At 40.1% G+C, this 10,798-nt stretch overlaps 1 pseudogene; it reads right to left on the bottom strand.

The window, feature by feature from the left end:
* Window positions 1-476: 476 nt before the first annotated feature.
* On the bottom strand, window positions 477-1,195 carry LOC101608759 (annotated as a pseudogene).
* Between the last annotated feature and the right edge of the window lie 9,603 nt (window positions 1,196-10,798).

The following is a 10,798-nucleotide window of genomic DNA, read 5'->3' as shown; positions in this document are numbered from 1 at the left end:
AACCGAGCCTCAAACCGGGGTCCTTAGGCTTCACAGGCAAGCGCTTAACCGCTAAGCCATCTCTCCAGCCCAAGTTTTTTAAATGACAATTGCAACAAACAGCAGAAAGAATTTAAGAATGCTGCACTTCTGATCCATACAAAATACCAACATTTTGCGTTGTACATGATTAAAGAAATATCTCACTTTTCGAGATACTGTGATAACCAATACATAGAGGCACGCCTCTATGTGAGCACAGTAATGCAGTTTAGAAGTGGGGGGGAATCACACTGGAACTATTCAATTTCTTTAAAGCCACTGAGCAGGGAAAGTAACATTGAACTTCCATAGTGAATTTATACAACTTCTATACAGCACCTTGACTTAAATCCAAGAGCAAAGTTAACACTGTCCCCTATTTTTGGTAAACAATCGCAGGGTAAACTTAGATGACTGCCCCCTGGATTTTACCTGGGAGCGGCCTTTTAAATATTTTATTTAAAAGAGGGCAGGTTTGGCACTTTTATACTGCTGTCATCAATGTTAGTATTTCTTGGGATCTCAGGAAGATTCATATTCTTTACAGCTGATACAGCATGGGCTGGAGCTCCTGCTAAGCCAGCCTCAGATTTCTCAGCTTCTTCCGTGCATCAATCTGTGTAACGATCTCATTCATGTTGGTCTCCAAGACCGTTACTCCCATCACCAGTTCTGCAAGAATATTGTGAACCTTGTCTACATGGAATACTAAATCCAGTTCACAGACATTTTCAATATACTTGTCCAATGTTTCCACAAACACTTGAATTAGATCTAAAATGCCAAGTTCATTTTCTGAGGAATCCACACAGAAGACAAAATATGGTGTTGCATAATGTCTATAACTCACTTTAATCCTCCTTCTAGGAAATTACAAACATTTTCCTCTCTCTTAGATATCAAATAGAAAGTCTCCCTGAGGATTTGCTGCTGGGTATCTTCACTGGCAGAACTTGGACAGCCGTGGCTTCCCGTGGTTGTAGAAGATGAGCATCGCCTTGATCACGGGTGGGCGCGCTGGGTGGCGGGGCGGAGGGGGCGGGGCTGAGGCGGACGCGAACCTCCTGGTGTGGCCTGCGATCTGATCCTTCCTCACCCTCCCCCTCCCATAAGGATGTATTTCTAAGAACACATCCTTGTAGGTGATGTATGACTGTAAGTGAACCCTAAACATTTTTATAGTGACAATAGAGCTTTAATGTACTTGAAGCCCAAATAATTACAAGGAGAAATAGAAAAACTCAAGGTTATGGAGATTTCACCATAAGTATAGAATCATCAAAAAGCTTTAACAAAATTCCTAATTCACTTGATCTGTTGATACCTACAGAATATTCCATTCATTTAAAGAAAAATATATATGTTTTCCTAAAGGCACACAGTTCATTTATAGTGGCTAAAGGTCCTGGAGTCCCCATTCTGTCTCTCTCCTCTCTCTGTGTGCAAGTATATATCCATCCATCCATCTATATCTATATCTATATCTATATCTATATCTATATCTATATCTATATCTATATCTATATCTATATCTATCTATCTATCTATCTATCTATCTATCTATATATATATATAGAGAGAGAGAGAGAGGGAGATTTCTTGTATATTGTCCCCTGCATAATAATCATCACAGAACATTGTCAATAATTGTAATTTCTAAGTTCCATCCCAGGTCAGGAAACCAAATTTTATGGAGAAAGCCTGAACACCCATGTATTTAAGTATAAAAGTGATGGGAATGTCTTAAGAGAGAGAGGACCAGCATCCTTCCTCAATGGCATGCTATTCAGTGACTTGACATCTGGTCCCATGTAGTAGGCAGGTGCAGCCCTGGGCAGGAAGGCTCTCAGCTTCAGCATAATCCCATGCTACCTATAAATCAAGGAGCTTTATCATCAAAGGGACTGCAGGGACCTTCATTTTGTCTCATAGTGTTTTATAAGCACCCCAGGTTTATTACCCCTTCCTAGTTATGTGAAGAATCTATGGCTAGTTTGGTACTCAGCTCTTTTAGCAAGGCAGGAGCAGAGGATGGAACTTAATTTGTCCATTTGTATTTCATTCCTGCCTATTTCTGTCCCATACTTTATTTCTTTAATGCATAAATGGCTTTATATATGCCTTTAAACTATTCAAAAAATTAGTCTCATGTCTTTTCAGACTACTCTCTAAGATAAATTTCGTTTGGAATAAATTGCTCTTTCAAGTCTTTTGTTTCTTGGCTGTCCTTTGAGAAGTTAATCTGCTTTGGGAATTTGGGTTTGCAGTTTGGATGCACTTTGAGCATCAGCTCCCAATTCTTCCCATCCTTAGAGTTTACAGGTTTTCTCTGCGTAGCCAGCCCTCCCACACTGCCAAGGGAAGAAACTGAGGGGACTGGCAGATCCTTTGTGGGGTCTATAAACTGCTGGCTGAGTTCCTAGGAGTCACGGTTTGCCTTTGCCCCTCATTTGTTCACACTCACAGCTGCATCTAAAGCCATAGTTCCCAGTAGAGTGGAGAGGCCTGACCGTTTTAACATCACATAGATGCCTGTTCAATGGCTCTGCTCCAGCTAGCCCTGAATTTGAATTCCTTGTCCCATAGGGGCCATACTTTCAACCACCCGTCCCTACTTCCAGAGCCAAGAAAACCTGCAGTTTCTGTTTTCCTTTTGTTCTCATCCACGGAGATGTCTGTCTTATCCAGAGGCTGCTTAGATCTTTCTGCTCTACTTTCTTCACTGTGTCAGCCATCTTTTCTACATGTCCAGAACAGAGAGGTAAGCCCATTACCTTTTGTGATCATTACAAAAGTCTTAATTAATTCATTTAACAATGGTAAATGAATGGCCCTGCCTCCAAGCCCAAGCCTCCAAAATAAGCTCCAGGTTCTCTACAGGAGTGTAGGGACTCCTGAAAGATACCCACAGCCACTCTCTTTCAGGCCTCCACTAGAAAGAAACTGAGCACCCACATCTTCTATCAATACTTGGGGTATGTTTTTATAAGTTTCGACACCTATTTGTCTATTTGTTCGAATGTTTTGTGTGCATGTCCCATTTTCCAAACAATCTGCCTGCTCAGTGTTTAAAAGAGGGATTATAGCTTATCATTACAATATTGCCCAATGACTTGTTCTCTGGTAGCCACACACAGTAAGGTTCAATAAAAATATCAATTATCAGATTGATTCATTCTGTACATGGCAGATTTCCTTAGTCTTTGAAGTGTACTGTGATGATTAATAAAATGATTTATATTTTCAAAGGTAATGTTGAAATACAAAAGTGGACAGCTCTTTACAGCATGTGAATGCATACATATTTGACATTTTCAGGGGCTATTTTTCCTTGCTGTCTACTTTGAGAGTTAGCTCTGACCAGCCTTAAGACACTGCATGACTGTTTACTGTTCATTTCTGTTGATTTGGTGGGACAAAACTTTCCCTCCTGAAAGGGGCCTCCAGCCCTGCCCCTGAGGGAGTCAGCTACCTGTGACCAGAGGGTCTGAGTACATTCTTGCTGGAAGCAGGTGTTAACTCACTCCAGCTTGTTAAAAGCCTACAGGGCCTCTACCTTTGGGGAATAAAGAGGCAGCCTGTGTGGGGTCCCCTTTCCTCCCCCACAGAGCCATTTGTTGCTGACGAGACAGCCCCTCCAGGAATCTTTCAGTGCTCTTCACATCACTGGCATGCACAATGCACCTGACCTTGTTCAAAGGCTGGGGCTACACTGCTCCAGGCGCAGAGTAAAGACACACAGAAAACTACATCTCTTTCCAGGCCTTTTCACTTTGTTGTATGGAAAGGCGCCTATGTGTGTCAACCAAAACACTTATTAGTTCTCCCTATTTTTCTTTACACTCTAGTAAATTAACGAAGGTGCACCATACCTAGCAATGGAAATCTTGCCTTTGATAAAATGCAAGTGATGAGAAAAATGCAAAACTTTGTCATCTCCACATTTTAGGTCTTTTATTTACCTCTGAAACAAATGTTCTCTGTGCCTTTATTGAATCAGGAGTGGACTTTTTGCAAAGCATGTTTTATCACATGTCTTATCCGGTAGAAAGGATAAACTCATTGAAGTGTGGCATTTGCTCAAAAGGAACAGATGTCTGCAGGGTGTTCTCACCATGGTGGGGGTGGCTGGTGACGGGTGTGACAACTGCAGAAGAAATACAAGCAAGCACTTTAGCCATGCGGTGCCTCACTCACAGCACAGTACAAGAAATCTGGCTCACACCCAAAAGGCAATTTGCACAGATCTCCCTACCTGATGGCACTTGAATTTTAATTTTACATGATAAAAGGAAAGAAAACCATGCACTTATACATACGTGTGCAATTCCTGGCTTAGAGTTGCCAAGAGTACAATGGAAGGGACACATGGTAAGACATGTGTGTCCATCCCTCTGTGTGAGAAGATTAGAACACTTAACAAAAATCTAATTTGGCAAGTGATTGAAAGGTTATTCCTAGCTCTGGTTTTCCTTTCAAGTTTCAGCTTAGGCTTACAAAGACAAACTATAGAGCTACTGCATTCCTAAATCCCTGTGAAATGGACTTGAAACTAATTGACAGATTTTACAAACATGTCTGAATCAAGGACAGAGCACTAGAAAAAGGCTTTCATTTTTTCCCTAGTGAGTGCTTTAGGGTGAAGTACATTAATGAATGTGAGAGCATTCAATACTGTTGAATGTACTTGCCCAGAGGATTAGATTCTAAGATGGGGTCATCTTGAAGGTAGAGTTAGGGCTGGGCTTGACTTGGGGAAAGAAGGGATTGGAAAAGTTTAACAAAGACTATCATCCTATGGTGGGGGACAGAGACTAGGGGAAGCTGTGATATGGACTGAAGAGTATCCTCAAAACATATGCTGAATTCCTGGCCCTTGGTAGTCCATCCAGAATGTCACCTTATTTGAAGATTAAGGATTTGTAATTAGTTATGATGAGGTCATATTGGTTCAAGTTGAGCCCTCATCAAATTTCAACTATCCTCTGAGACAAAATAGCAGAGACAAAAGATGCACAAGGACAACACCAAGGGACACCTTAAATTGAGAAAAAGCTAATATTGTGGCTTGCCACCAGTAGCTACGGGAGAGGCTGGGATGGAGGACTCTCCTTCAGAGCCTTTTGGAAGGACACCTGCATGTCACACTTCATCCTTCAAAAGGTGAGAGAGTGAATTACTGGTGTTTCACACTGCCCACTTGTATAGGAATTAACCTGTGTACTAGACTTCTGATAACTCAACAGGGGAAGAGACTGTGGCCTTGGCTTCAGAATACAGACTTTCATTTAACCGACACCCTCACTCTTCTTTTAATTTTTTGGAGATACTAGGTGAGAAGTCTATGGAGAAAGTTGTCATCTATTATTCTCTTTGCTTGTGTACAACTTTTTTATTATGATGAAAAGCTAAGTGTATGAGTATCCTAAGAGAAATCAGAACTATTATATGCATGTAATCAGAGCAGGCTGCCAGGAAATCAGAAGTGTAAAAAGAACTCTTGAGAATTAAAAATAGGTAGGGATGAGGAAAAAGAATGTACCAACACATGATGTATCCATAGAAACATGTTGTTAATAATAATAATAAAACAGATTTAAAATAAAAAAGTTAGCAGAAATTTTATCAATTGTTCTAAGGATTGGAAGATGAACTCGGAAAAATTTTATGAAAGTTAAAATGGGGAGATGGGAAATAGGAAAGAGGAGATAAGAATATTAAGGGAAAGATAATAATTTCAAAACTCAAGCAGTTGTACAGGACTAATAGAGAAAATAGATGATAGTCAAATTTGAATCAGTAACCAAATTGAACTTACTACAAACAAAGCATAGTTCCTGAAAAGAAGATTAGTAGGGTATAATTGCTATGGTGGTTTTAAAACAAATTTTCTCTTTGTTTTACATTTCTGTCCAAAGAATGGAATGAATTGATTTTCACTGAATGAGTAAATTCTGGCAATAGTACCAGTGCGTGGCTCCTGACACTGGATCACGGAAGGCAGTCTGTCACAGGCGTGTCCTACTGGGTCTGTCTTCTCTTCACATGATCACCCTTGGTAGACAGCTACTTTGCTGTGAGGAAGCCTAGGGCCAATACCTTTCTTCATCCATCACAAGGGTCATGATAAACGTTCTTACAGAAAAAGACAGGCAACAAGAGAAGAACATAATACACTTATTTAATCAAAGTTTTATTTGACATGGAGCCATCAGTTTGAATGCCTAAAGGCCGAGAGAAAGCTGTCTTTTATGCTTAGGTTCTACGAAGGATGGATAGTTATGTGTTAGCTATATGGACCATAAAGGGCAGACTGTGAAGGAATCCAGCAAGGCCTGTCTGGGCAGATTTTGCTTTTCCTTCCTCCTGAGTATGGGGTGGGCCTCCTTTGGAATGAGGCGCTTATGACCTACTATTAAATAAGGCAGCCCAGAGAATTCCTTTATGGCCAGCTATTACACAGAGGGCCAGGGCAAAGTTACAACAGTGTTTTTAGGTTTTATGGCTTGTTTGGGGGAAAGAGGTTCTAGTTTGTCTGATTTGCCATATAGAGGAGGAATTAGAGCTGTTGTGAGACTTGCTTAGGGAGAGACTAAGGGATGAGAGACAGGAGGGCAGGGGAAAGTGAGAGAGACATTGGTTCTGTGGACTTCCAATATCCTTTAAAGCCACGCTGGGGTAGGCGTTCAGGCTGTAGGTTGCAGTAGATAGGTCACATCCTCTGAGTGATGTGTGTAGTCAGTGTTTTATTTCAGGACCATTTCTTTTACAGTGTTGTCAATTTTTTTCATTGTGACTTAGCCAAACTGACAAAATAAAGTTTTCTTTTTTCTGTATTCTTTTCAGATTATATTTTTTGAATTTTAAATTAGTTCATTAATTTTTGACAGTTGCATAGACGTATATAATGTATTTTGATTATGTCTACCCCATTACCTTCTCTTACCTACTCCCAAATCCACTGAACCACTTCTTCCTGCTGACTGGTCTTTTTGGACATCTTGGTTTTCAAATTACAGTTTTTAAAGTTTGTTCACTTACAAGTTTCTTTACTCCTAATTGATCCCTATGTTAGGCAGATCTAAAGTCCCGCAGATATTTCCAGCCTCGTGTGGCCTAGGACAGCAATGAACAGCAACCAACACAAATTGTAAACTTACTTAAAATGTGTGAGATGTCTTTGAATGTTTTTGTAACTCGATTATGAAGTTCTTGAGTGTGACCTTTGTAGAGGATAATGTTCTGTAGCAGTGTCAAAAGGTTGAACCCTAGTTTTAAGAATGTGCTGTTTCTGAGAAAAAGGGACATTCTATGGAGGCCTGTACTAAACATGAGGGTAGCTTATGGAACCAGTGCACTGATTCTCTGGAGGGAAGGCTGAGTGCTTGAAAACACCCTCCTTCCCATTACTCACAGGTCTGGTCTACATCTCCTTCTCCTAAGAAAGTCATTATCTAAAATTTGAAATAATGATAAAATATGGATATGAAATCACTTCAGTGCCATACAAGAGCAGAGCCACCTGAGGATTACCCATCTGGTGTCTCTTGAGACAAGTTGTCTCACTGAGCCCAGAGTGCACAGATTAGGCTAGACATGCTAGCCAGCAAGGCCCAGGGATTTTCCTTTCTCTGTCTCTGCAGCACTGGGATTAAAGACACAAGCCACTATAACCAGCTTTTATGGGGGTGCTGGGAATCCAAACTCAGGACCTCATGCTTTCATGGAAAGCACTTTATCCCAGACCACACTTATATGTATTTTTAAAGGTCTCATGTTAGCTTGTAGAATTTTTCAGTAGATATGCATAATTTATATCAATTACAAAAGTAATCTGCAAATTTATGGTGAGTAGTTTATACTTTATGAGCCAATTTTGTTCCTAGCAATCTCATCCTAATATTTTTTTAAGGTTTTACATTTAAAAAAAACTTTGTTTGTTTTTATTTATTTATTTGAGAGTGACAGACAGAGAAAGAAAGAGGGAGAGAGAGAGAATGAGAGAGAGAGAAATGGGTGTGCTAGGGCCTCCAGACACTGCAAACAAACTCCAGATGCATGCACCCCCTTGGGCATCTGGCTTATGTGAGTCCTGGGGAATCGAGCCTTGAACCCCAGGTTCTTAAGGCTTCACAGGCAAGCGCTTAACCACTGAGACATCCCTCCAGCCCTAATATTTCTTTGTTAAGTACCTTCGCCTCTTCCAATTTCTCTTCCTCCTCTTCTAGGTTACCTTTAAAGTTTTATTGCTTCTTTATTAACTAATGAGCTTTTATTTTTTTTTTTTTTTTTTTTTTTTTTTAGTTTTCGAAGTAAGGTTTTACTCTAGCTCAGCCTAACCTGGAATGCACTATGTAGTCTCAGGCTGGCCTTGAACTCAGTGATCCCCCTACTTCTGCCTCCCAAGTGCTGGGATTAAAGACGTGTGCCACCCTCCCGGCTAACTAGGTTTTAACATGTATTCCTTTTGTACTTGTATGAGGGACATTTTTTAACCTTTTGAGAATTATGCTTTCATAAGAATCCCTGAAGTCTGAGTCAAAGAAAGCATCAATGACTTACAATCAGAGGGCCAAGGTCCTCAAATTTGCTGGGCACATCAAACATTTTATGAACTTAACTTTTTCCTCCTAAAGTAACCTTAGGGAAAAAGAGAAATAAAGAAGATATCCACAGAGGTCGTTGTCATTTAAAAGGCCTAGTCTGAATGTACCTGGGATTGAGTGCCTGTTGATATTTCAAATTCTAGTGAATCAACCTCAAAGTCTACTTAGTTCTTACTCCTTTCCGTGTCTGTAGCTCTTGAGCCCCCCCACAGTGAGAAATCTGACAAGGAAGTGTGTTGTCTAATGTTTCCTGTCCTTTACGATCATATTTTTCACAGTCTGATATTCAGTGTCTTGAAAAATACTGTCTCATACAAATATTATCTGATTTTTTTTTGTTTTAGTTTAAAGTATGAATCCAGTCCCAGCTTCCCCACCTTAGTTGGAAGCAGAAATCTCAATCTCCTAATGCTCTTTTGATGAATTGTTGAATGTCTTGCTATAAATATATTTGCATGACTGCATTATATGATAAAATAAGTTAGGTGTTTAACCTTCTGAGACCTCCCAAATTCCTCTTGATACCATTCTCAGATTTTATATTTACTTGTTAGATTATTTGATCAATGATTTTGACCCTTACTAGGCTGAAGGGTCAGTGAGACATGACATCAACTTTGTTTCTGGTTCACTTATTATTTCTTTTCAGTGTGTAGTATTTACCTTTGATTTAGTTGCTATTTATTAAAGAAATTTGTGCTGTCAGCAAAACTCACTACTATTATTAACACAGGATTTCAGGGAACTTGAATGCTTCCAGATTTGATTATTCTATGTATTTTTACAGCATCAGTCTGATGTACTATTTAGAGAGAATATTGGCAAAGAGGCACATCTGAGTTAAATTGAGAAGATTATGCCTTATGCCCAGTGCCAACCTAAAAAGGACTAGCTGCTGGGATTCCTGAAATTGAGACATTCAAGAACTTCCAAGTAGGCATCCATTCCCTGCACAGAAGGTACCGAGAAGAAACACATGCTAGAGATGCAGCCAATCCTCCGGAGGAATCTAGTTTTCTTGTTGGCATTAATCTCTCACTGGGAAAAAAAGGGAAGAAATAAATTAACATCACTAAATCCAGCTTATAGTATTAGATAGGTCCCCAAAAGCAGTATGAACAGACTCTCCTATGTGAGCAGAATCTTAGCCTCATCATCTTGACATTGGGAAATTAAGGATGCATGTGAGAGGCTGCACTCTCAAAGACCAAGCTATGTGACCATATATGACCCACTTTCTCTGTAGCAACCAGCCCAAGAGCCAAGTCACATCTCTGTAGCAATTGACCGTAAATGACCAGGACTTAGTCAATAGCTACTAACTCTTTTCATTTTGCCTTAACTTTCCAACTCAGGACCAACCAACCAAAGAAAGTCAAGCATGTTGCTGACTCAACCCCATAGCTTCTGTTACTCCTAGATAGTCCACACCCTCCTTCTCCATGCCAACAATTTTTAAACAGAACATATCCAAAGCCTCTCCCACTGGTTTTTCTTTTAAGCCATAACCTTTACATTTCATTTCTGTCAAATGAAAGTGATGATGGCCTCCTTGCTATGGCAAGCACTGAACAGACAGCCTTTGTTCTCCCCTGGGTTCTCATCATTGATTTCTGCACGTACATTTTCATGCTTTAGAGCCTGGACTGGACGATTTTCAAGGCAAGTCTTGCAAAAACAGGGACTGGATGGAATGGGAGTACATGACTTATTACTTTTAGATTGGAAGGTACCACAAGATGAAAGCCTTAAAGCTTCACGTCAAAAGCTGCTAGCCTTAAATGCAAGCAGCATAAGAGGTATGCCATCTTATTTCCAGGAGCAGATAGTTCATGGGTCAAAGAGCTGAACTACTGGTTTCTATCATATTTTGCAAAGGGAGAGAAAAAAATGTTGCTGGTCCCAGAATCAAGTAATACAAAGACATGGAATTCTGTTGGCTTCAACACTTGAGATTAGTATGGGTGCCTGCAAGGTGATTGGTGGATGAGACTCTCTCAAGGTCGTAACCCCAAGAAATATCGATTTAAACCCAGAATCACCTTCAGTAGAGACAAGGAAGAGATAATCGTACTTGGGTATAGTGACTCTGGGGATTAATGAGAAAAAAGTCTATTATTTCAGTCCAACTTGAGTTTTCTCCTCTCTTTAGCCAATCTTGATGGTATTGT

The sequence above is a fragment of the Jaculus jaculus genome, chromosome 4 (assembly GCF_020740685.1).
Source record: "Jaculus jaculus isolate mJacJac1 chromosome 4, mJacJac1.mat.Y.cur, whole genome shotgun sequence".
NCBI classification, from domain to species: Eukaryota; Metazoa; Chordata; class Mammalia; order Rodentia; family Dipodidae; genus Jaculus; species Jaculus jaculus.
The sequence above is the reverse complement of the archived record's forward strand: the minus strand, read 5'-3'. Positions and strand labels throughout refer to the sequence as shown.